This window comes from Micromys minutus, assembly GCF_963924665.1.
Source record: "Micromys minutus genome assembly, chromosome: 1".
In the NCBI taxonomy this organism is placed as follows: domain Eukaryota; kingdom Metazoa; phylum Chordata; class Mammalia; order Rodentia; family Muridae; genus Micromys; species Micromys minutus.
In genome coordinates this window covers 91,440,080-91,463,456 of record NC_137969.1, presented here as the reverse complement: position 1 = coordinate 91,463,456, position 23,377 = coordinate 91,440,080, and the positions used below count along the sequence as shown (strand labels likewise).

The window sequence follows — 23,377 nt, the reverse complement described above, 5'->3', positions numbered from 1 at the left end:
CATTGGTTCATTCAGATTGGCACACTCTGTCTGCTTTTGGATATGATTCAACTCCAGACCACCCTGTTTTGGGGCACACTGACCTTCATACTAGTTTTTCTCAGGACTGCAGAGTCAGACCTTATTGAGATCAGGAGGTCTGTGGTTTTCATACTTATCCTCATGGTAGGGTTAGTGGGGGCTAACTTGAAATTTTAACTCTTTCATTCCCCACTTCTTTTAGTGGTTAGTTCTAATCTTAGAACTCAGTATCTTTAGTTTACTTGGAGTCCCTTAATTCATGATATTGCTGGCGAAGCCTTAAAATCTGTACTGCACAAACTTTTTCTCTCACAAAGCTACTAACTTATTAAGGATGCATGGTCTAAATGTAAGAAGCAAAAGCAAAATTAAAAGAAGCCTCAATAATGAGGAGATTAAAGTAATCAGTCAGGGGGATCTGTTAAACCATCTCTCAAACCATCTTTGTTGTTTTTTTCTTAGCTTACTCATAGAATCTTTAATCACTCCTGAATGATCTACGTAAAAGCAACATTTTTATCTTAAGGCAACATTTTTCTCATAGCCCTCTATCTTTAAGGAACGGTAAGTGTAGTCCCCTTCTGTTTTGCAAGACCACCTCTGAGAGGGGGGTCAGCTTAGATATGGGTTGTTCTAGGGCTTGTAAATCCTCATTTATTGCAGATCTCAATGTATGGAAATATTGAGGAGTCTGTATTAGTGCTGCTGTGTTCGTTCCCACTCCTGCAGCCACTCTAAGCCCAAATATAACTGCTAGGAGTTGTCAAAAGCACTAGATATGGCCCCTTCCAGTGAGGTTTTAGTTTTCCACTCGATGGTATTGGACCAGGACCGTGTTTCCAACCTGGAACTGGTGGGGTACGTTTCAATCTCACGGGCCTCTTTCAGTTGTTCTCAGGCTTGACATCTTATCACCCCAATGGCCTTTTGGCAGGCAAACAAAGGTTTAGAAAGAACAGCATCAGGATTATACACTCTACCGAACTCAGTGAGCAGTGGCGGTCCCCCACACAGGATCTCATAAGGGGCTGGGGGTGTTTCGTACATGGAACAGACAGGGTGAAGGGGAGAAGGACAGTCTCCCCCACCGGTCTCAGAGGCCAATTTTGGTCTTTTTTTTTTTTTTTTTAGAGTTTTATTTATTTCTTTTACCTGTCTTGAACTCTAGGATCTATATACACAATGTAATTTCTAATTGGTCCCCAAGAAATGAGCTAATATCTGACTTACCTGGGCAACAAATGAGGGTCTATATCTTTCTGGCTTAGTTTCTGTAAAAATCTACTTCCCAGTAAACCTCAGTTCTATCTTCTCTCCTCCTGGCCTTCTACATACATTTGCTTTCTGGCATGGCACACAGTTATCTACTCAAATCTGGCACAAAATAATTTCACTTCCAGACAGTCTTTACAAGTTTGTCTACCTCTAGGTGAGTCCATTGATGCGTTTTTTTCAAGTCCAGTATTGTACACCAGGTTCTGGATGGGGGCAGTGAGCTCAACAGGTTATAGGGGTTAGGTACTGTGAGGTGGAGTTCAGCCACTTATTTGTTTACCTCTCAGAGATCTTGAACTATCTGGAAGTCATTGGTTCCAGATTTCCGTACCAGTCAAGCTGAGCGACACTTATACTCCCGAGCGACATACTCCCGAGTTGGAGTATCCAGATGATGTGTCTTGATCCCGTCTCACACCTCCTTTGACATGGGGTACTGACACACAGCTATTGGGCTTTGAGCTCCTGTGGATGTGCCTGCAGCCACTAGTCCATCTGATCTGAGGCAGGCTGTTTCTCCTATTGGCCCTCTAACCTGTGGTCCATCAGAGTAGAAGTGAATCTGTGCCCCATCTTAGTCAGGAGGTCTCTCCCCAACAAGGGCAGGGACAGTCTGGCATTACTATGAATAAGTGGGATACCTGGCCTACTCCAAGATCCACAGATCTTCAGCTAGTCCATGAATATCTTTGTCTCTGACGGAGGACTGATCCCCTGCATCTACAAAGAACTGGATGGTCAGAACTTTGGGGCCATGGGTTCTGGGTTCCTGTTGCTGGGGTCCCCTTTTCTTCTTGTTGGGACAGTCTCTGTCCCAGTGGCCTTTTCTTTACAGAAAGCACATTTATCCTTGTCAAGAGGCTCCTTCCTAGTGCCAGAATTGATTCCTAACTCCCTGTCTCTTACCACTGTGGCCAAATCTTAGTCAAATTTCTTTCTTGTCTTTGATCTCTCCATCTTCTCTTTCTCTGCTTCCCACTTTTCTCTCTCTTTTTTCTCTGTATGTGTCACTTCTCCCTCTCTTTTCTCTCTCTCACTCCTTTGCCTATGTCACTTTTCTCAGTCCCTCTCTCTACTTGACTGCTGCTGTATAATCACTTTCTCTGCCTCTCCTATTTGTCTACTTTTTTATTTACACTCAGTGTCTTTTTCTATCTCCCTGACCAGATACATCTGTTTTCTTTTTTTACTCTCTTTTTTCCTCTCTCAGTTTTTCTTACCTAAGCCAAATTGGTGGAGCACCTCATGGCTCCTTTAAGACATGCCACCAGAGATCACAGCAGGAGACTGTCAGTCACTCCCTTCTCCAGCCCAGAGCCTGCCTGGCCCCCTGACACATACCCCTGCCAGGCCTGGCCCAGCCGAGCCTGGGGTGGCCTGCCAGCTCATCACACTGCCACTTCAGACCCACCGCCCAGGAACGGGAGGTGGGGAGGGGTGAGAGGAGAGCTGCTCAGGAGGCATGGGCCATGCAGGCCTCTTCCTTCCCACCTGCAGGCCCCGCCATGCCATCAGGACAGGGCCGCTGCAGCTTAGCAACTGCAGGCAGAGACTCCCTGCCATCTCACTGCCCTGCTGTCTCCAAACTTCTTGGCCTCTGTCTCAGGTTGAGGTGAGGGCACCCTTGGGCCAGCCAGGTCCTACAGCTTCCTGCACTTATTCCCTCTCTGCACAGCCCCTGCTCTGAGCACGAAGCCTCTTCCTTTCCACAAATTCCTCTGGGGTTCGATCCTGGTCTTTCCTGGAAGACAATAGCTTCAACATTAGAAATTATAGTCAGGTTGAAAGTGCTCTTAGGAGGCCAGCTGATACTGAAAAGTCTGCCACTCAGAGGTGCAGAAAGTCTGTTTTCTTTCCTTCTTAACTTTAACTGACATAGTATGTGTTCTGTCCCTAACTTCAGTCCAACAAAGTCAAACTCAGAGAAGTTGTCACAGTCTGTCTCATCATCACAAGTAACACAAAAGTAACACAAAACAGAAACCTAAGACACACAAAGACTAACAGAAGCCTGTCTCCACCTAGACAGACAAAACCACTCCAGAAATACAGATGGCCGGGAAAGCTACCACATCCTCACTGGCACCCAGACAATCTCCCAGGTGTCCTTGGGGTTCCTCCAGACTTCCCAGGATGTCTCCTGGGGTTACAGCTTGTGATCACCTGGACATGTCTGTCGATCATGGCTAAAGAAGCTTTACAGCTTCGGAAGCAGCTGCAAAGCCAAAAGAGCTTCTCAGACCCAGATTATAACAGAGACACACAGACAGCGGCCGTACACTCAGACAAACTCAGACAGACACAAATTGGGAAATTCCCCTTTACCTCCAAGAGGGTCTCCGAGTCTTGGGTGGTCTTGATATCCCGGATGAGCCCCCAACTGAAAGACGCACCCCCACCATTGGGGAAACCCCTCACTCTAGTACCGGGAGAACGGGAGAACGTGAACCCAAGAACTCACAGAGAGCCTATCTTGCTGCAATCAGTCAAGAGGTTTATTCAGAGTGGGGGGAGGGGAGAGCCAGAACTCTGGGCTACCTTGAAACTTTAACTCTTTCAGCTTCACTGTCATCTTCAATAAATGTAGTGCCCTAAATCAATCATGTGACTCCTTATATCACCACAGAGACACAAGCAGAGGATAGGCGTTGACAGTAGAGGCAGGTATTGGAATTATAAGGTTGTAAGACCATGGATTTGTGGGGAATCTTCAGAAGCCAAATGGGTTCCGAATAATTTTTTCCCTTGGAGTCCACAAGAAAAAAAAGCTATACTGGCTGGTTTCATGTCAACTTGACACAAACAGGAGTTATCACAGAGAAAGGAGACTTAGTTGGGGAAATGCCTCCATGAGGTCCAGCTGTAAGGCATTTTCTCAAGTAGTGATCAAGGGGAGAGGACCCAGCCCACTATGGGTGGTGCCATCTCTGGGCTGGTAGACCTGGGTTCTATAAGAAAGCAAGTTGAGCAAGCCAGGGGAAGCAAGCCAGTAAGTGACATCCCTCCATTGCATCAGCTCCTGCTTTCTGATCTGCTTGGGTTCCAGTCTTGACTTCCTCTGGTGATGAACAGCAATGTGGAAGTGTGAGCTGAATAAACTCTTTTCTCCTCAACTTGTTTCTTGGTCATGATGTTTGATCAGGAATAGAAACCCTGACTAAGACAGAAGTCATTCCAAACTCTTCATTTTGGACTTTTGGTCTCTGAGACCTGTGTTGTTATCACTCTCCAATTCATTCTATTTAGTAGGCAGCCTTGGCACACAATTACAGATAACAAACTCAATGGTATTTTAAACAAACTGTATTACAAAATGGAATCTTTAAACAAAAGCACAAAATCCAAGTTATTTAATCAGAAGTTCAGTGAAGTGGAAACATCTGGCTTCTTTGGAAAGTCAGGATGTTTTGCTGGAGCACACCAGTGAAAGGATGTTTTGCTATAGCAAACACATAAAAGACATGTGATGTTCAGAAGGAATATAAATATAATCCCACAGACAGTGGGGACTAGAGCATTAAGGGTTTGCCTTGCTCTATCGTGCTCTGCTGCGATGTGTGTGATGTCTCCTGAGTGGACTGGACTGAGAATAACAAAGACTGGAATCGCCCCAAACAGCTGTTTCTAAACAGGTCCACTTCCCCCATGTCTAATAACTTCTCTTTCCCACTTCCTCTGGTGGGTGGTGGGCTAGAGGGGAGGTTGAACCTTTATTAAAGTAGGTTGAGAAAAATTTATGCCTATATTATAGTTATATGTATCATGGGGGGGCAGAATAGCTTTAGAGAATGAGTGTGGAAATGTAGATTTATGATAAGTCCATACATGATTGAACAGTGGAGAGGTAGGCAAGGAAAAGTTAAGAAAACATAAGAGGAACAGAGGGATTGAGGAAATCAAGATGGAGCTGGAGAAAGCAGACCTGGATCCTGGTGATGATAATTGGCATTAGGTAGAATTGAATAGTTTTAGGGATTTTACAGGTCTTTTATCTCTTATAGAAGGGCAGTTTGTATACTTGTCTATTGGATGTAATCTTACTGTGTAGAGGGTTTGTGGATTGAGAATTGATTATATAAACCTGTTTGAAAAGTTACCCAGCATGGAATAAAGTTTGTGGCGGGCAATAGAGGAAAGAATACTCCGGGGCAATAACCACCACCTGAGACAGAAACAGCAGGGCAGGCAGAGTGAAGTGCCTGGGAAAGGAATCGTGTGGGAAGGAGCTTATACCTAGTGACAGAGTTCGTACATTCGGCCCCATACTAAGCAGCATCCATGGAGTGAGACTTCGGGGGCTCATAAAAAGATAAGCCCTTCCATTTTTAATGTTTACTGCAACAGACATACCTCCAGGTCATGAAAAACAAAACAAAAACGATAGAAGGATGGAGGAGTTCCCTTAGACTTGCATAATTGTTCAAGGTGTTCAAGACTGCTGCGCTGCATTTTCTTCAGCCACAGTGCCATCCGTTTCCATGGGGAAAGACACAGGGTAGAGAATATATGAAATTGTGCCAGCTAATTCTGATTTTGCATTTTCCAAACAAGAAGTTGTCAGTATTCAGGCTGGTTCCCCAGTAGAAGTTGTGTCAGAACTGAGTTGTATGTGTGGCATCTTGAGTTCACATTTAGATGAAGTCATATTAATTGACGATCAGAGGAATTAATTCAATTTATTAATTTGGTTTGGTGGCTTCTTTGTTTTCTTGAAGAAAAGTCCTATAATTTCCTTTCTGTTGCTGTGATAAAGCACCAAACGTAATCCAGGGGAAGAACAGGTTTGTGTCGGCTTATACTTCCAGGTCATAGTTCATCATGGATGAATGTCAGGACAGGAACTGAAGAGACATTGCTTCCTGGCTTCTCGGGGATAAACACTTGTGTTTCCACTGCCCTTTCCTTGTGTTTGTGATCTGTCATTGAGATGGCCGGTATGACTCTGACTCTGAAGAATGGCTGTATCAGAGGCATCTTTATTCCCTCTAGGCCGAAGACTGAACAGTGACAGTGTATTCCTTTTGCTTCTGATACAAAGTTTTGTCTTGCCATCTTCACAGTCGGTGCTCGGCCTTTCATTGTAAGTAATATAAAGTAGGCCAGGAAATATCTTTTCTGCAGTCTATTTGTAAGATGATTAGAAGATACCCACTTGGCCCGTCTGCACCAGCATTCAGACTAATCACTAACTGATGAGAGTAATCACAGTAGCAGCTTGAGAGGAGAAATGAGCAGAGATGGTTAAGATTCAAGGTTTATGTTCCTTGCATGCCCCATTTTTACCTGGCCCACAGTTCTGCCAGTATTCTAGAGGCTTGCCTGAGCCAGGATGCCTAAGTGAGACCATTCTCCTTCAAAATCTCTGGCCTATCAGGTCTCCCTGGAGCAAAATTATCAGCTGTGAGCTGCACCCTGTCCCCTGCACTCCATTTTCCCAGCCCACAATTCTGTCCAAATTATCAGAGGAATGCCAGTACCAGGGACAACCATATGACTAGAGACCAGCACAGAAACACAATCAATAAGAGCCAGGGCAAGGTGGCACCACCAGAGCGCAGCTATCTTACCACAGCAAGCCGTGGTTAGTGTGACACAGGTGAAGCACAAGAAAATGACCTATTTGTTTTTCTTATCTCACTTTCCTAGATTACATTGGCCCAGGGCTGTTTGATTGAAACCTGAGGTTAATATTATAAAATGAACTATTTTTTTTTTAAAAATTATTTTCTCTTGTCTACCTAAAGCTTAATCATCTCTCATGACCTAGAAATTCCACCTACTCCATGAAGTTCCCTGTATGAGCTCCTTTTTTTCCTGTTAAAAAAAATACTTAACAATAGCAATTTGAGGAAGGAAGGGTTTATTTTGGTTTCCAATTTGACCGAGCAGTTCTTCATTGTGGAGAAGTCATGACAGCAAGAAAATCTGGTCAGCCAGGAATCAGAGTTACATGGAGGCCTATGCTTAGCTCTCTTTTTCCCTTTAATTCAGTTCAGCACCTCAGCTTATAGAACAATAAAACAGTAAAGGTCATGTCCTTTCTTTATTTCTGTTGCTGACATCAATACCTGATAAACAGAACTTAGGGAGGAAAGAGGTTACGTTAGCTAACATTTATATACATTCTAAATATGTATAGAATCATAGAGGTCACAGTGACAGGAGCTGAAAGCAGCTAGTTATATTTCGCCTATAGTGAAGAAGTGGAGAAAAACAAACTAGTTCATGCGCAGAACTTCACCTCCTCCTCTACTCTCACATGGCTCAGGATCCACTGTCCGGGGAATGTTTTCACTCAGAGTGGGCAGGCATCATAATTAACATAATTAAGAAAATCACCACAGATATATCACAGGCCAATCTAATCTAGACACTCTCCTATTCAGATTCCCTTCCCAGATAATTTTAGATGGTCAAGTTGAGAATTAAAACACAGATAGGTACTCCTACCTCTAGCAACTTAATCTAGAAAATTCCTCACAGACCTGGTTCTCTTCCTGAAGCATATCTCCATGGTGACGATACATCTTGTCAGTCAGACATTAGCTATCTTTTCCTCTTTCCAGACCTATAAAGTTGTCTCATTCCCTTCTGTGCTTTTAAAACCACGTTACACCATCTACAGTACTGCTTCTGAGCCAGCCCTCTGTGTCAACACTAACCTTTTGTTATTGTACATTCCTTAAGGTGTAATTTCTATATTTTTATAATTCTATTATTCTGTAAGAATATAAGCAACTTAGGATGTCATGGGCAATCTGTAGGATTTGTGCAGGTGAATAGAGTTTATAATGCATGTAGGTGGCCAAGGACGAGGTTTGCAGTGATATTTGGAAATATCACTGAAAGTAAGGAAGAGGGGGTGGAGTGACAGGGTCCGCATGGTGTGACAGCTTGAATGGAGGAAAGTGTAACATTTTACTATATTCTCTCTGACTGTGTATGTCATTCCATTTACAGTTTAGTAAGCCATTTTGCTTTTTGAATTCCCAAAGGCTTTTCTAACTTCAACCTTGTTGTTAGAACTTTCAAATTTCTGTTTGAATGGAAGTGTTGAATGGCGATGGGCACACCTCCTTTAGAAAAGCAAGTCAGAAACAAGTTATGAAACAGCAAAACTTTTGTTGTGTTTTTTGTTTTGTTTTACTTTGTCTTTGAGGCAGTCTCAGCTTCCCAAGTGCTGAGACTGCAAGCATCTGCCTCCATGCCCAGCCTAAAACTATTCTTATAGAAGATGAACGAGCCACCACCATTTAAAATCAAACATATGTTTTGACAGCTGTTAAGTTGGAGTCTGTGGAACCAATTTTTGAATAACCAAATTAGCTTCTGAAGGTCAAAAATCCCTGTTTTAATTGGCTAAGTTTGAGGATTTCAGATGAATGGCGTAAGCAGTAGCTAGATAGAGAAGATTTATAGAAAAACATTAACAGAACTTATTTATAAAATGAAAAAAAATGAAGACTTTGGTCTTATCTCACTTTTTTCTTTCCTAAAAGTTTTAAGTTAGGAGAGAGCTTTCAAACGAACCCTTTGTGGGTTCTGGTGCTAAGGTTCCACCAAAGGTCACTTTAAACATTTGCTTTGTTTTCTTTTGCTGAAAAAATGATAGAACCTCATTTTAATGTGCCATCAAAACAAGTTATTCTTGATTTCATTATAAGGTCTATTGGACGAAACATTGAAAGGAGTGAGGGAGTAATTTGTGAAAACAGAAATCAGAAATACATCTTCCTGTCATGTCAGTGCCACAGAAAACAGTGGGGGACATTGTTTTGCTATATGGCAGAACTGAGTCATGTAGGTCATGGCACAGAGTTAGATCAGGACCTAAACAAAGCATAGATGACCATCAATGGAAAATAAGTGCTGGTATTCAGCACACACCATGGTGCAGTTGACAGTCCATGTGTACCGGGTAAGGAAACATAGTGCCCTATAAGGTACATCTCTTCCTAACACAGATCTCCCTCCCTCCCTGATGGCTGCCCTGCAGAACAGCTGCATCTTTTTTTATGCCATATTTTAGCAAATATCACAGTCAGATTACAAACTACCCTACAAAATAGTGAGGTCTGTAAAACAGCATTAAGAACTGGGTGTCTGGATAGGACCAAGAGAGCATCTCCAAAACACCTGCCCCAGCTAAACTTTTTGTTTTTTTATTCAGTGATGACTGGCATGGGTTGGGAGACAGACACCAGTGATATCAAATCCTGATATCTTGGGTTTGGAGCAAGTTCTTTGCAGATGTGACAGAAGAACATTGTGTGTGTGTGTACACGAGTGTGTGTGCATGCACACATGGGTCTGCAGGTATGCACACCCCTATGTGTGCATGTGGAGGTGAGAAGAGGAAGCTGGGTGTCCTAACATTTTCTCCTTGTTCCCTTGAGATAGGGTCTCTCCCTGAACTTGGATCTAGGCTGGCCAAAAATGCTGGGTTTTACTGTAAGTTATTCATTCAGAAATACCTGATAAGAGCTTTCCATGTATGAGTCATTCTTCTCAGCCCTGGGGAGGAAGAATGTAAAACACAGACAGATGTTCCTTCCCAATGCACAGGTCTTTCTGGGGAGTAGAAAAATATTCTCCAAGCTATGAAAGCAAAAGGATTAGTGATGCTGATCCTAGTCAAGAGGGTAAGACTCTAAGCAGGAGTGAAATGAAGGTGGCATCCCCCGTGAAGGAGGAAATACTATTTATGCAGGCAGTGTGCAAAGACTCCAGAAAACCCAAGACAAACAAACCTTTATTCTCCATTTCACATTGGCCTCTGAAATTTTATTATTATCTTTGACTACAAAATCAGTTCTATAGTCTTCTCCCCCTTTCTCTCCCTTTTCCCTTTTCCTTCCCTTCCTCCCCCTCTCTTTCCCTTCCCTTTCTCCCCCTCTTTTCTCTTTCCCACTCTCCCTCTCTCTCTCTCCCTTGTGTATGTGTTAAATGCCTGTGCCTGTGTAGAAAACCCAAGCCAATGTCACATGCCTTCCTTCATGTCCCTTTGGTTTGTTGTTTGAGACAGGGTAATCACTGATTGACTAGACCAGAAGCTTCAAGGATCTTCTTGTCTCTGTCTTCAGCACAGGAGTTTGACATGTTTATCACCCAGATCCCCTGGTCTAGGAAATGGTACCACCCATAGTGCACAGGTCTTCCCACTAGTCAAGATAATCCTCCATAAATGTGTTCACAACCAAGCTAATCTAGACAATCCCTCATTTAGATTCTTTTCCCTGGTGATTTTATATTATGCCAAGTTGACAATGAAAACCAAACACACACAATAAATTTCTAGCCTTGGTCTAACATTACAGTCTGGTGGGTGAGATTATTTGTTATAATAACATGTTCTTGAAGCTAAACCCAAAGGTATTTTGCATAGTTCTGCGATTTCCCTTAGAGGAATGTATCATTAAAGTGCTGAATACAATGTGTGTGTGTGTATGTGTGTGTGTATGTGTGTGTGTGTGTGTGTGTGTGTGTGTGTGATTGTATGTGGCTTTGCAAATGTCTGATTATTCAGAAAGTAATTAATTTTTGAATTTTTGAAAATGGCAATAGCTGTGCAACCAGCATTGTGTGACTCTAGCACCATTTGCAAAATTCTAACAGTGATGAAAATATTTTGTTTTTACAGATTTAGCAAGAATCTATAGGAATATGCATCTTTTAAAATATACATTTGCAAACACTTTCTGTAGTATGATTTAGGAATACAGATGAATTGAAGTATTTAACATCAAGTCTGAGGCTGGAAAGATGGTTCAGTTGAGAGCACGTATAGCTCTTGGATGGCACCTGAGCTCAGTTTCACATCAGGAGGCTCACAGTCATCTGGCACTCTAGCTAAAAAAGGTCTGACCCTGTTGCTTAAAAAAAGAAAAGAAAAGAAAAGAAAGAAAAAAGGTAATCCATGCTAGGCGGATCTGCCACCTGAACTGGGGGCCTCCCCTTCCCACATTTTATCTCCATCTCTCTCCCATTCAAAAGGAAGCTCCTTTTCCTGTTTCCCTTCTTCCTCTATTTGACCCAGAAGGCCTGCCTCCTTCTCACCCAGCGATTGGTCCCTTAGAATTTATATTCATTAGGGGGAAGATTCTGCCACATGACCTTCATCTGACCTCTGCAGTACTGCACTCCCATGCACAAATTCACACAGAGATACACACATATACAGATATTAAAAATAAAATATTAAAAAAATCAAATCTTATGAGATTTTTAAGAAACCAAACTATTTTTAAAGAATATTAATAACTTTTAAATAAATAAAATTTAATCTAATAAAATGTAGATTTTATCTACCTAGAGTTAATAATACTTGCTCTTGTTCATTTACTACCTTGATGGTATATGAGGCCCTGATCAAGTTTTCCACAATATGGGGACACCTGTCTTTGACCAGGGGTTGGGGTTGGGGAGCATAAATGCCTATCACATTTGCAGCGGTGTTTAACGTTCATATGCTCTGTTCTGTCCTTTGATGAAATGAATACAAACATTTATAGGGAAGTGGTTGGTGCAACCTTGTAACTGGGATGGGAGCTATAATAATTTTATTATATATTGTAATTAAGTTTGTTTGCAAGACTGAAATTTTTGCTGCATTTAAAGAGCTGAAGCATTTACAGGCTTGTCAGTACTAATTCATATTCTAATTAAAAATGATAAGAACATCATTCCAGGTGTACAGACTTCATAGTGTCAATCAAATCTCATCAGAAACTACTTGTCTTTCATGAGGAAAGGGCTCTTAATTTTTTGGGATGGGGTGGAGGATTTTATTTGTGCTTTTGTGCTTTTATATTTTTCATATTGCTATGTTTTCCATAAATGAAGGCCATGGGAGAAACTTTAATAACAACATGCAACTTATTATGTTTTTATAAGTATATAAAACATTACATTCTAAAAGATTTTGCTTGAGGCCCCCAAAGCAACTTCTAAAACATTAATGAACTGCTCAGAATCAGGAAGGAGCTTTGTAATTGGGCTATTATCACTGTGGATTCTAGAAGAGTTCTGTCTTATTTCTATGCTTAAAAATTATAATTTTATTTTTAAAATTTAAATGAAATGTATCTCTTTACCCAACTCATAAAACCAAAATTGTATATATTAATGAGATACCATTTGATATTTTAATGCATATATATATATATATATATATATATATATATATATATATTGAGAGGGAAAGAGTAATGATCTGTCCTTTATCTTATTTTTATTATAAGTTTATTTTTGACCTCCCCAAAGAATAAATAAAATTCTCTGCTTGAGTAAGTTAAGCAGTCACAGGAAAGGAGGAATGGTTACTTAATCAAAGAATCCAACTGAGAAGACTTTTCTTCTTTTTCTTCTTCTTCTTTCTCTTCCTCTTCCTCCTCCTTCTTCCTCTTCTTCCTCTTCTTCTTCCTCTTCCTCCTCCTCCTCCTCCTCCTCTTCTTCTTCTTCCTCTTCCTCTTCTTCCTCTTCCTCCTCTCTCTCTCTCTTTCACACACACACACACACACACACACACACACACACACACACACACACACACACACACACGATAAATCTTTAAAAAAAAAAACCCAGAAAACTTCAGAATCATGTCTAAATAGGAGGCTCCTTATCGAGGCTCCTTATCGAGGCTCCTTATCGTGTTATATATGTTTTGAATTCCAGTTCTACCTCAAAGATGCAGAATTCCTAACTCTTGTTACCTGTACATACAATCTTATTTAGAAATAGAAACTGTAAGTTTAGCTAACATGAGGTCACTAATGTGGATATAATCCAAAATGACCAGGCTCCTGTAAAGAGGATTCTTGGGTCCGTCCAGACACAGAAACATATAGAGGGAAGACAGTATAAACAGACAAGAAAGGGGATAGAGAGATTTCTCAGCAGTTAAATGAGCAGTTGCTGCTCTTGCAGAGGACTCAGGTTCGGTTCCCAGCACTCACATCAGATGATGCACAGTTGCTTATGACTCCAGCCCCAGAGCACCTACACACACATAAATGTGTGTGGAAATACATACATAAAGACAGAAATAATGTTCTATTTAGGGTTACTATTGCTGTGATGAAACACCATGACCAAAACAACTTGGGAAGGAAAGGAAAGGGTTTGGTTTAATGTGTTCATATCACTGTTTGTTAAAAGAAGTCAGACAAAAACTCAAGCAGGGCAGGAACCTATAGGCAGTAGCTGATGCCGAGGCCATGGAGGGGTGCTGCTTATTGACTTGTTCCTGATGACTTGCTCAGCCTGATTTATTTTTTTCCTTCCTTCCTCCCTCCCTCCCTTCCTTCCTTCCTTCCTTCCTATTTTCTTTTCCTCTTCCTCTTCTTCTGGGGGGTCAGTTTGAACACAGATTTTCTTTGTGTATTCTTGGCTGTTCTGGAACTAGCTCTCCAGACCAGACTAGCCTCTGACTCACAGAAATTCACCCATCTCTGCGTCCTGAGTATGCTGTGATTAAGGACCACCAGCCCAGGGGTGGCACAGCCAAAATGGGCTGGGCCGTTCCCCACCAGTCACTAATTAAGAAAATGCCCCATGGGCTTACTTGCAGTGTAAACTTATAGAGCCATTTTTTTTTTTTTAAATAAGGTTCCCTCCTCTCAAATAACTTTAGTCTGTGTTATGTTGACATAAAACTACCCAGCAAAAATATTTTAAAAGAGAGAAAGAGATAAGAAGAATCAACTATGTGCTCAGAAATGCTGCCAGAAGCTAGGAAGGGACATGGAATGAATCCTCATCTGAACTGTCAGAAGAAAACTACCCTGCCAAATACTATGATTTGGAACTTCTGACCTCTGGAATTGTAGGATAATTAATGGGATGAGGTTATTTGATCTTAATAAATTATATATTCTTCCTTCAACACACAAGTCTTTAACTGTATACGTACAAACATTCCACAAAGAACATTTTAAGTGAGGATTAAATAATTATATATCCTCTTTATTTTTCTTATAATCCCCCCAAATTTGATCTCATAATATTTTAACCTCATGAATTAAAGCTAATGACTTTTAAAATACTATTTTTTTTTTGTGAATGAGAACCAAAGATAAGCTTGATTCCCAGCACCGTGCTACTCATATCCAAAATTCATGAGCAATTTTAGAATGCAGTATACTTAGGATAGCTTGAATAAATATATTTTGCTAGTGTTCTGTGTTAGAGAAGGGGCTATTTTTTGCATTAAAATATTTCTTATGTAATAAATTAGAAATTTGTATTTTATAATTTAGAGCATAACTCAAAGCCAATGAGTCACAGAAATATAATAGTTAAGTTTTAGAGTCAACATATGTGTCTATCAATAGAGGAATAAAATGGTTCATACACATAAAGAAGAATGAGTTGTCATTTGTAGGGAAATGGATACACCCAGAGATAGTCATATTAATTGAATGAAGTCAATTTTGGAAAGAAAAATATCATATATTTTTCTCTCATTTGTGGCTAAGGAGGTGTGGCCTTGTTGGAGGAAGTGTGTCACTCTGGGCTTGAGCTTTGAGACTGTCCTCCTAGCTGCTGTGAGACAGACTTCTGACTACCTTTAGAACAAGATGTAGAACTCTCACCTCTTCCAGCATCATGCCTGCCTGGATGCTGCCATGTTTCCCACCTTGATGATAATGGACTAAACCCCTAGAACTGAAAGCCAGCCCTGATTAAATGTTTGCCTTTATAGAGTTGCCTTGGTCATAGTGCTTTTTTTTTTTTATTTTTTTATTTCCACAGCAATAAAACCCAAACTATGACCACCACTTTTGGCTGTATACCTACTATAGAGACAGTTAATTATGTTAATTGCTGCTCTAACAATAATAGGTAGAAATTGTAAACAAACTAGAGGTCTCTCAACATAAGAAATTGACAAAAAATGTGGCACATTTACACACCGGAGTATTATCTGTCTGTCAAAAGAGTTAAATCATGAGATTCACAAGCAAATGGGTGTAACTAGATAAAAATCACCCTGAGTGAGGTTACCAGAAGAAAGACAAATATGGTATGTATTTGCTAATGTGTAGATATTAACAGTTAATTAGAAGCTTCCTAAAATATGCACATGAGTAAAAGCAATCTAAATGAAATCATCAAATAATGGGGGGAGATAAAATTCCAGCTGACCATTTCTTGTTACCAAATAAAGTTCCCAGTCTCAGGATCAGGTTACATCTAATTAAGTTGTTGGTTAAAGGGGTATACGGGAACCCCAAACAACTTAGGCTGTTGATAAGAGAATAGGTTGCTTTCCACAAACTGAAAGTAAGGCCCCATTGCTGAAGGCAAACCTACACAACTCACTGAATATGGAGAGGTCAAGGTGGTGCCCACATAGAACCTTCATGCCTACTTTACATGAACTTTGGAACATAAGAGACTCTGCATACTCCCAAACAGAAATGTAAACACCAAGCCATCCCCAAACCCTTTGATTTGCAATGATGTCCTGCCTGAAAGATATGCTAGGGCCATGGTAGGAGTGATCAACCAGAGTATGATTTAACTTAAGACTCATTTCATCAGATGGAACCCAAACCCTACATGGCCTGGGTGACCAAGAACCAGAGACTAAATACCTCAGGGATATGGTGTAAAACAAAACATGACTGTAAAAAAATCAGGTAGCAATACAATGACTCCTAGTGACATTCTGTTCTATTCATAGATCAGTGCCTTGCTCAGCCATAGTCAGAGAAGCTTCCTCCTGCAGCAGACAGGAAGACAGAGACCCATAACCGGACAATATGCAGAGAAACACTCAGCCTTGCAGAGAAGGTCTGTATCAAATCCCTCTTCTCAGAGCTCAGGGAACCCTGTGGAAGAGGAGGTAGAACGTGTGTAAGATCCAGAGGGGATGGAGGACACCAGGTAAACAAGGCCCTCTAAATCAACTCAGCAAAGCTCATATGAACTCACAAAGGGTGAAGAAACACGCACAGGGCCTGCACGGGTCTACACCAGGTCCTCAGCGTATGTATTATGGCTTCCAGTTTAGGTTTTTTTTTTTGTTTGTTTGTTTGTTTTTTGTTTTTTTTTTTTTGTTTTTTGTTTGTTTGGTTTTTTTTTAATGGCATTTCTCTGTGTTCGAACAAGTGGGTCTCTGATTTCATGGGCTCTTCTTCTGTTGGTTTGTCTTTTCCAACTCTCATGTGCTTGCATTTGTTCTATCTTATTCTGTTCTATTTTGTTTTATTATTATCCGTTAGTAGCCCATCTGTTTTCTGACCTAGACAGCAAGGGAAATGAGGAGGAGCTGAAAACTAAAGGATTTAAAAAACTTTATATAGTTACATAAAGCCATCCATCCAAAAAAAATGAAATGAAAGAAAAATTGTGTTGGGGGGCAAATGGGACAAACACCGGGAAGGAAGGTATGCTAGTTTGAATAAAAATGGCTCCCGTAGGCACATATTTTTGAACACTTAGTGTCTTAGTCAGGGTTTCTATCCCTGCACAACCATTATGACCAAGAAACAAGTTGGGAAGAAAAGGGTTTATTCAGCTTACACTTCCACATTGCTGTTCATCACCAAAGGAAGTCAGGACTGGAACCCAAGCAGGTCAGGAAGCAGGAGCTGATGCAGAGGTCATGGAGGGATGTTGCTTACTGACTTGCTTCCCCTGGCTTGCTCAACCTGCTTTCTTATAGAACCCAGGTCTACCAGCCCAGGGATGGCACCACCCACAATGGGCTGGGCCCTCCCCCCTTGATCACTAGTTGAGAAAATGCCTTAAGCTGGATCTCATGGAGGCATTTCCTCAACTGAGGCTCCTTTCTCTGTGATAACTCCAGCTTGTGTCAAGTTGACACAAAACCAGCCAGTGCACTTAATCACCATGGAATGGCACTATTTGAAAGGAATAAAAGAATTAAGAGGTTTGGCCTCGCTGGAGGAAGTATAAGTATGTCACTGGGAGTTGACTTTGAGGTTTCTCTCTTTCAGCTATTGCTCTGGTGTCTGCCTTCATGACATCATGCTTCCTGACATGATGATAATGAACCAAATCTCTGAAACTACACCAACTCTTAATTAAATGCTTTCTCTTATCATATGCTTTGGTCATGATGTCTCTTCACAGCAATAGAACAGTGACTAAGACAAAAGAGGTCTGGGGGTCATACTGGGTACACAAATTACAAGCTGTTATCATTTTTAACAAAGGTTCAAAGGCATTGCAGAAAACTTGTTTGATGATGGGCATACTGTTCAGTACGGTGAGAATTTAATTTGGCCAAATTCTATGAATCATCTCCTAATGAATGCAATTAGAATTTTTTTTTTTTTTTTTTTTTTGTGACTGTGCTTGAGAAAACTGTAGTTTCCAAACTCCCTTTTTTCCTCTCTGGGTTTCACATTGCTATCAAAGATTCTGTACAGAGTGGGAAAGAACTCCCTGAAAAGAAGGAGCCACAATAGAGGGGCCTTTGCTCATAATGAAAACACTCACTTGGTGATCCGTACCTTCATCATATCATACTGCATGCAATTAAAAAATTTTAAATGTAATTCTCGCTACTATCACTGGTAACTTAGACAATACAGCCATGCGTTGACAGAGTCATTAGTCTGTCTTCTTAGAAACATGAGAGCTAAAACCTGTTATTACTGTCATTCTGTCTGTCTGTATCACCACAGCAGACTTAGGTGCCAGTCTAATCATGTCCTCACCAAGAACATCTTGTCAACTCCCTCACTTCAGCCTAATCAGATTCCTACTGAGAGAACTGTGTCATCCACCCCCCCCTCCAGGTGACAGTGAGATTATCCTATCAAGCTCCTCACTAAAGCCTTTTGTGTGTCAGAGGTAGGCACACCTGGATTGTGTATCACACCAGGGGACACATAGGCTGTTTTACAGGATTCTATTTTATTAATTCCTCAGGAATTTTAGGATAAAAAGAAAGCAAGTATATTCTGTCATGGGAACTTTAAGAAAAAAACAGAAAATAGCCAATTTCTTTGTGGAGAGAAAGAAAAAAAAAACCTTCAGCACTCACCAGAATGCATACATATTCAGACCTCTAAGGTGCTTTCTGCAATGCTATCAAGACTATTATTGAATTTGCTTTAAGCAAAACATTAAAAATAGAAAAAAAAAGAGCATGATGTTTTTCTACTGGGAGATAAAGATGCATTCAAAGGAGAAACTATATTATTAGATTTTATCCTTAATGAGAAAATAAAAAGGCCTGTAGCTAGCTGGTGGCTAAACAAATAAGGATTAAGAAAGCAGTAATATGCCTAGAAATTTTGAGATAAATGCTTAGATATTTGGAGAATGAAGATGTTACAATGAGGCAAAGGGCAACCAAAAAAATTCTTTGGCAATGTTCTATGGTACAACAAATAAATGTTTCTTGGAGTTGTGTTAATCAAGTTTGCACACACACACACACACACACACACACACACACACACACAGAGAGAGAGAGAGAGAGAGAGAGACAGACAGACAGACAGACAGACAGAGACAGAGAGAGACAGAGAGAGTCAGCGCAGGGGCTTTGTTGGTCAATACCTGAAACCTGTGTGGGAGCACCTGGGTTTCAGTTGGTTCTCACATACCAATGAAATTCACCACCTCAGTCACCAAAGCCCCCAGGCTGTCCTTATAATTCTTCATGATATTCCCGCCTGGTTTTCCTCAACTTTGGTGAACTTCACAATAATATAAAGCTTAAACATTCCAGAGACCTGCCCCCACCTCCAGAGAGTCTAACTCAGACTTCTGTGATAAGACTATGGAATGAAGATTTTGATTTAGTTAGTGGCTTATAGTTAATTTTCATTTAGGGATTGATGATTTCATTGAGGATTGTGTTGATGCCTAGCAACCAGTAGTGTGGACTCTGCCCTTTGGCCTTGCTCTTTCTTCCCTCCATGGTTCTGAACCCAGTACTGAGCTGCTCTGACTATTCCTTCTCTTCTAAAATAGACAAAAATTGGCCTTCACTGGCTACCATATAAAGGAGATGACATATGGAAAACTACTCTTGTGTTAAACACAGATGCTTTTGTATTTTAAAATATTCATGTCACAGAGTCTTCCCTGGGTTATCAGTACTAAAAACAGAACATCATTGCTACATCCAGAGAGTTCATTATGCTCCAAAGTCTGAAAAGGAATAAAGCTGTGGAATGAGGCTTTTGATTTATTTAGTGGATAGATTCCTAGCTAAATCTCTTGTATACAGGGCTTAAGAGTTGTCCTGCTCACTGTCACATGTCATTCTTTCGTTCATGGCATTATAGGTTATATATGCTGTTGCTCTCACACGTCTCACTGGCTAAGAGCAATGGCTGCAACCGTTTTACCTTCCCTGGACGTTCCAAGGGATTTTCTGATTTTTAGGTAAGGTGTATGTGAAGGTATCCTCAGAGATTTCAGATTATGCCTATGAGACATCTCTTGTTTTTTTGTTTTGTTTTGTTTTACTTTATGTTGTATCTCCTTCTTCACTGACTGTCCTGTGGACCCCTGTACCAAGAATAATAAAATATGGTGGTCCATGCTGGTTATCAGAACAGTTGGAAGGTGCTTTAGAGGCAGGAGATCATGAACACAAAACTAACCTTGTCTATATATTGATTGACTTTGAGACCATCTAGGGCCTTACAAAACCAAAAGAATAATTTTTTTAAAAACCCAATACTATAACATACTCACAAACATCATTTTCTTTGGATTGAGTCATAACTGGTACAAGATTAGACACAATATTTTAAAAAGTTATTACAAACTAACAGGACAGAAAAAAAAAACTGTGATAAATGTGCTAAATTTTAAAGTAGTAGAAAAATAACAAGCAGGAGGTAAACAGAAATCGGGATGGTAAATTAAAAACCAGTATCATCAGCAGCTTCATTGTGATAAGACCTAGTCCCTCTCTTCCTCAGTTCCAGGCCTCTCCACCTCACGGTGTTGCCATAATGTCACTTTCTAACAAGCTGACTTTGGACAAGCTGGATGTGAAGGGGAAGCAGGTCGTGATGAGGGTGGATTTTAATGTTCCTATGAAGAACAACCTGATAACGAAATAACCAAAGGATCAAGGCTCCTGTTCCAAGCATTAAATTCTGCTAGGACAATGAAGCCAAGTCCTTATGGTTGTCCTTGTGGGCCACCTGGGCCGCCCTGATGGTGTTCCCATGCCTGACAAATACTCCTTAGAGCCAGTTGCTGCAGAACTCAAATCTCTGCTGGACAAGGATGTTCTGCTCTTGAAGGATTATGTGGACCCAGAAGAAGAGAACCCAGCAGCTGGAACTGTCATCCTCCTGGAGAACCTCTGCTTTCATGTAGAGGAAGAAGGGAAGGGAAAAGATGTTTCTGGGAACAAGATTAAAGCTGAGCCAGGTAAAATCGAAGTTTTCTGAGCCTCCCTGTCCAAACTAGGAGATTTCTATGTCAGTGATGCTTTTGGGATTGCACACTGAAGCCCCACAGCTCCATGGTGGGTGTGAATCTGCCCCAGAAGGCTGGTGGATTTTTGATGAAGAAGAAGCTTTGGAGAGTCCAGAGCAACCCTTTCTGGCTATCTTGGGAGGACCTAAAGTTGCAATAAAGATCTAGCTGATCAGTAATATACTAGACAAAGTCAATGAGATGACCATTGGTGTCTACTATCACCTCCGGTGTACTTGCTGGCTGGACTGTGGTACTGAAAGCAGCAAGAAATATGTTAAGACTGTGGCTTGATTGTTTGGAATGGTCTATTGAGGTATTTGAATGGGAGGCCTTTGCCAGGGGAACCAAGTCATTCATGGATGAGGTGGTGAAAGTCACTTCAAGGGGTTGCATCATTATTATAGGTGGTGTAGACACTGTCACTTGCTGTGCCAAATGGAACACGGAAGATCAATTCAGTCATGTGAGCACTGGGGGTGGTGCCAGTCTAGAACTCCTGGGAGGTAAAGTCCTTCCTGGGGTGGATGCTCTCAGCAATGTTTAGTATATTCCTGCCTTTGGTGCCTGTGCTCAGTCCCTAAGCCAACCTAGTGTTTTCTACATCTCCATTTGGTGTTAGTAGTGCAAGACGCAGCACCAGGAACCCTTAAACAATTGCACAGCATCTCAGCTCTGTCTTTACTGTGCTGGGATTTGTCTATGTGCTTCAAGATCCCATTTAAATTTCTTAGTGACTATAGCCAGTGTGCATTGTAGAGGGCATCTGTTTATATTCTGCTGTGAAAGGACGTGAGCTGTAAAAAGCTCAGCTCTCTGTGTGCAGCCTCTGGTTAGCTTTGTCACTGTTCATGACTCAGCATGGAAATACGATGAAATTGCAGCTGTAGTTTGGAGAAGTTGATGATCTATTAAACAATAAAGAAGTCCACTGTGTTTGTGTGTGTGTGTGTGTGTGTGTGTGTGTGTGTGTGTTGGGAAGACCTAGTCCCACCAATGAAAATGCAGAGAACATAAAATTGAATGAAAATGTGTAGGCTTAATGTTTTGTGCACTATGTAAAGGTTATCTTTGTGTTATTCAAATGCTGATGTCTTCAACCACATATCTTGTTTCAATCAGAACATGGCATTGTAATGCTTATTTCTAGAATCTCCTGTCTCAAGTTGTGTAAATGATTCTTTTAATTTAGTCTCGGCCTTGTCAATAAAAGCTGACCATCCAGTGGCTGAGCAGAAGGGAAAATAAGGCAGGATTTCTGACAGCCAGAGAAAGGAGAGAGAGAGGGGAAATATGGCTGTTGGGGACTAACAAAGGAAAAGAAATTCACACTTACTTTATATTAAAATAATTAATTTTACAAAAGGCAGGAATCAAATAAAATTTCTCTAACAAATCCATCTTAAGACAAAGACATGTAGCTAAAAATCCAAAAGTACAAAACAATAAAACTTTAAAGCTACTCCTTAGAGAAGCAACCAGGAAAGCTGAGAATCAGGGCCCAGCTGAAAGCTCTCTCCCATTCCCACCAGCCTCCTGGGTCCAAGAGAATAACCAGAAAGGACATCCTCACAATTTTCCCGTATGCCACAATCTAAGAGCACTGAAGCTGCAGAAACCAAGGCTCCCATTCTCTATGGCATCAAGAGGAACCTGCTTCAGCCAGAAGGATCTGAGAGCTGCGCCTTTTCACTTGGCACAGCCATACCAGTAACGTACTCCATAATTCTGTGATGCTCCCAACCCTGGTCAGATAAGCTGCTCTTTGCAGTGGGTAGCACTTAATGCAGAGCTTCATAACCATTCAAATCGCTGACAATCAGTGACCATGAGTGCTCATTCCTAAATGGGACATCTGTATCCACTCCTTGGACCCAGGAAACATCACGGAAGAGAAAGAATGTGAGGACAGGAGAATGGGAGACATGCCATAAAATGTGGTCTTCTAGACATGGCAGGACTAATTGCACTTATGAGCTCTCAGTGGTTGAGATTACCTGCACGTGATCTGTGGTAGGTTAAGCCAGTCAAAATTCTAACATGGATGGGAGAGGAGTTTCCAAGGCCTAAACTCTAGGATGGCTCCTGGGGGAAGTAGGGTCATTACTTTTTGGGAATATAGTCACTGTAGGTTGCCCATGCTCCTGTACCTCCATACTTAAATTCATATTGGCATCACTAATTGAACACAGTGGCTCATAAAAAAATTACAAGATGATATAAAAATGGCAGGGTAATGTGGCAGGGAGGACCTAGAGAGAGTTAGAGACACTAACTAAAGCAGTGGTACATGCAGGTATAAAATTCTTAAATAATTATTTAAAAGCTACATTGTACTAAAAGTTCAGACTTTCATGTGTTCTTGGATTTAATTTGCAAGTATTTTATTGAGTATTTTTTACATCTACATTCATGGAGAAAGTTAATCTGTAACCTTTGTTGAGTCTTTGTGAGGTTTGGGTATCCGGGTTATTATGGCGTCATTAAAAGAAAATCAATGTTCCTTCTGTTTCTATTTTGTGAAATAATTCAAAGTGTATTAGCATTAGCTCTTTGAAAGTCTGGTAGAATTCTCTACTAAATCTGTTTGCCTCTGGGATATTTTTTTGGTGGAAGTTGGGAGACTTTTAACAACTGCTTCTATTTTCTT

At 40.9% G+C, this 23,377-nt stretch overlaps 1 pseudogene across 1 annotated transcript; it reads left to right on the top strand.

The window, feature by feature from the left end:
- The first annotated feature begins 20,252 nt into the window (after positions 1-20,252).
- LOC308434247 (phosphoglycerate kinase 1-like) lies at positions 20,253-21,021 on the top strand (annotated as a pseudogene). Its single transcript has one exon. The product of its transcript is annotated as a phosphoglycerate kinase 1-like (transcript).
- The last annotated feature ends 2,356 nt before the right edge of the window (positions 21,022-23,377 follow it).